Raw genomic sequence first — 4,506 nt, forward strand, 5'->3', positions numbered from 1 at the left:
CTGCCTGGCTACATATCTTTTTAATTGAGTATTTTGTGTGTGAGAGTGTTTTGCTTACCTGTAAGTATACAGTCCACCTGGATATCTCATGAGAGAAGAAGTTGGAAGATTCCCCAGAACTAAAGTCTGGATGGTTTTGAACCGTCATGTAGGTACTTGGATCCTCTACAAGAGCTACAAGAAGTTAAGTGCTCTTAACTTCGGAGCCTTCTGTCCAGACCCATTCACCTTATTTTCTTTTAAAACAGGCTTTTGCACTGACCCTGTGTCTGTTGATAAAAAAGCCAACAAGCCTGGGGATTCTCCTGTCTCCATTTCCTCAGCACTGGAATTTCTGGTTCACCCTAATTTCAGCTTTTACATGGATGTTGGGATCCAAATTCAGATTGTTGTGCACACAACTGAGCCCTCTCCCTAAGCTTTTACGTTTTATTTTCTCTGTCTCTAAAATTTCAAATACCCTTAGACTGGGAACGTGGCTCAGCCGATGGACTGCTTGCCTAGGAGGCAACAAGCACTGTATAAACCAGATGGTGGTTCACAATTATAATTCCAATTGCTCATGAGGTAGAAGCAGGAGGTCATCCTCAGCTGCTTAGTGAGTTTGAGGCCAGGCAGCCTAAAAATCATATGAAAAATAAATAAATACACTGGGCATGGTGTCATATGCCTCTACTTCTGGCATTCAGGAGGCAAAACCAAGCAGTTTTCTATGAATTTGAGGCCAGAACAGTCTACATAGAGAGTTCTAAGCTAGTCAGGGCCATATAGTTAGTCTCTGTCTCATAAATAAATAAATAAATAAATAAATAAATAAATAAATAAATAAATAAATAAATAAATATATATTTGAGAGTGCTATTATGACAACTAAAAGAAATTGTAGGGGTTGGGGATTTAGCTCAGTGGTAGAGCGCTTGCCTAGCAAGCACAAGGCCCTGGGTTCGATCCCCAGCTCCGAAAAAAAGAAAAGAAAAAAAAAGTGTCTTTAGAAATTGTATATGATCTTACAACCTTACATAGCAACAGAGCAATGCCATGTGCTATGACAAATGGTGGGTGGGAGGCATGAAGGACCACACACATGCTGAATCACAGTGACTTGTTCCAGCATTAACAAGATGACCAGAATACTGCCTGTGAACATGCCACTTAATTGTTGCTTTGCATTGTCTTAATTCACAGAAAATGAACTGAGCAAATTCCTCCCACCCATCATCCTACCCCATCCTCTGCCCCTCTGAAGCTGTGCTTAGTCCATCATGAAGTTTTGCAGAACTAGCCATTTGCTCCCAGGGAGGTACAAGTTCAGGAACAGCCTAGGTAAGAGCAGGATTTTGCCTGCACTTCCACATCTGGCAGCCATAGAAAAAGTTCCTGCTGCTGCACCCAGTATGTTCATAAAAGAACACCAGAAAGAGGACCAATTCCTATGTTGTCTCCTTCATTCTGTTTTGAATCACAAAAAGTAGAGAGAAACTGAGTGACAGGCCTCCATCTTGTTCTAAGGCTTTCACTCATGATGTTGTCTAAGCAACAGATGAGATAGTCCAGCTGGGAAGGCTCTTGCCACTGTGCCTGGCAACCCCACTTCAAACGCTAGGACCTGCTCAGTAACAAGAGAAAGCAGACCCTGGTCTAATAGCACTGTGGTCTATGTACACGTAAGCATACACAAACGCATACCCCCACCACAAAATAAATATTATAAAATAAATGGCAAACCTTTATAAAAGTTATTCTGCGATATACTCACCAGATGGTATTAGCATTGACAAGGACCCAAGTATAGTGACATGACGCAAGCATGGTCCACTCTCTTTCAAACCGTCAGAGCAGAGACATCAATTGGCTTGTAGGTAGTAACATGGATTAGGTATGCCTGTCCTCACATGGCTGTCTCGTGGATAACTGATTCAGCAGCCTCCTCCTGCACTTGGGGCTAATACCTCTAAGTGCTCCAAAGTCCTACTCAATTCAGGCAATGTATCCTTGTACGCTATCCACGTTTAATGTGTTCGGAGTCCTAAACTTAATCTCATCTATTTCCCATCCTCACCTACATATGTCATTGCTCTCCAGAAGCAAGTTAGCCGTAAACCCAATAGGAAATGAGTAAAGAGTACTTAAAGGTTAATAATTCTGTATTCCCAGATGAGTCTATACATCTCTCTGTTGTCAAGACAACTAGAATAAATATACAAGGCATGCCTTGAATTCAACCTGACATCCACAACCTGCCTCTTAGTGGGCTGGGGATATAGCTCAGTAGTAGACACTAGTCTGGCATGTGCAAGGCCCAAGGTTTGATCCTCAAAATCACAAATGTGCATGTGTCTGTCTGTCAGTCTTGTCTAGCTCTTTGTGTGTGTGTGTATGTATCTCATCTTTGTGTCTCTGGTCTGGCATGTGTGTGTGTCGGTGTATGTCACTGTGCATGTGTATGTGTGTTTATGTTATCAGAACCAGATTTTGTGGAATGAATAAGAAGTAGTCTGACAATACGTGAAGCTGATGAGTTTGGAAAATCCAAGGTATGTGTAATGGTTTGTATATGCTTGGCCCAGGGAGTGGCACTATTAGAAGCTATGGTCCTGCTGGAGTAGGTGTGGCCTTATTGGAGTAGGCATGTCACTGTGGGTGTGAGCTTTAAGACCTACTTGCCTGGAAATCAGTATTATGCTAATAGCCTTCAGATGAAGATGTAGAACTCTCAGCTCCTACTGCACCATGCCTGCCTGGATACTGCCATGTTCCAGCCTTGATGATAATGGACTGAACCTCTGAGCAATAAGCCAGTCCCAGTTGGATGTTGTCCTAATAAAAGTTGCCTTGGTCTTGATGTCTTCATAGCAGTAAATCCCTAATTCAGCGTGTATGACATATCTATATATCTATATCGATATGTGCATATATGTGTTCATATGTAGAATATAATGTTGTAACTTCTGTCACATCTTTGTCTTAGTTATTAAAATCAGAAAATATGTGTGTTGGTCCCTAGATCTATTGGCATCACTTAGGGACATTCACTTTCACTGACCTGTAGTCAAGCTCTCCTACCCTCTCCTTTCATAGAACTAAATTGAGCTCACATTTTCCCCCCTGAGGCACTGTGACCTCCATCTAACATGCACTCTTTCCCAAATATCAGTAGCACCTGTTCTGTGACAGAACGTTGCTAGCTTCCAGGATTCCAACATCCAGAAGTTGTGCTGGGAGGAACTGAGGGCTGGAAGTGGGAGGCATAGAACATACCACTGTCTAGGTGCTCGCGGGACAGAAGCATTTTAAAAGCTCAAAGCACTGTTCAGCTTTGAACACGCTGAACTACAAAAACCTCAAAATCATATTCTAGAAAACTCACACTTCAGAATCCTCATTAGAAAGAATTTAAAAGTCTCAGCTAAGCACTGTTTTTGTTGTTGTTTGTTTGTGTGTTGTTGTTGTTGTTGTTGAGTTAGGGTTTCAACAATAGCCCAAGCTGGCCTTGAACTCACTGTATAGCTGAAGAAGACCTAGAACTTCTTATCCTCCTGTCTCCTGAATAGTAAATCTAATGAGTTACAAGAACACACAGGTACACACACACACACACACACACACACACACACACACACACACACACAGGTACACACACACACACACACACACACACACACACACACACACACTTCAGCCTGGGTATATGCTGGCTGTGAAAGCATCTCATTCTCTCAGGTTCTTCCCATTCTTCCCTCCATGTCTTGCATCAACAGAAAATGTCTGCACCATTGCAGGCCTCACATCTGTATTAAATGCTCTACCCAACCCCCATCCCTGCCACCAACTGGCAGTGGCAGTCTGTTCCCTGTTTCCTAAGCAAAGGTTAAAAGACTCACTCTAATTGGACGGGTGCAGGTCACATGACCGCTGCTAGTCCAATCAGGAGTGTGAAATGCACTATGTAACTTATCCACAGTACATGATCACCCCTTTGTACCAGCAGAGTCACCTTCTGGCCAGATTTCCTAATCAGGAACCAAGACCTTTTGAGAAGGAATAAAGTAATGAATGTTTCCCATACCTTTCTAGTAATCACATCATGTCAGCCTTGTCCACAGCTAATGGACATGTAAAGTGTGCTAGCTGCAATTTACTTATATCTGCTAGACCACAGGTCCCTGAGAGCAGGGCCTGCTCCTACTAACCTCAGACTTCGTTCACATTGACCAGTGTCTAGGACACTGATGGCTTAAATATTTGTTGAACTAATTCCATTGAATGAAATGATGAAATTAAGAAATGCAAGGGTACTGGAAAGAGGCCAGACCTGAAAAGAACATTCAATCCCCAGGACCCACATGGTGGAAGGAGAAACGTAGCAAGGTGTCCTCTGACCACCACAGGTGCTCTGTGAGACACTCAGCCTCCTGCCCAACAAACTCAGTAAATAAATACAATATTAAAAACATTTAAGTTGCAAACGTATGGAGACTTTTTCAGCACCCCCCAAGATTACATCAT

The sequence above is a fragment of the Rattus norvegicus genome, chromosome 10 (genome assembly GCF_036323735.1).
Source record: "Rattus norvegicus strain BN/NHsdMcwi chromosome 10, GRCr8, whole genome shotgun sequence".
Classification (NCBI taxonomy): domain Eukaryota; kingdom Metazoa; phylum Chordata; class Mammalia; order Rodentia; family Muridae; genus Rattus; species Rattus norvegicus.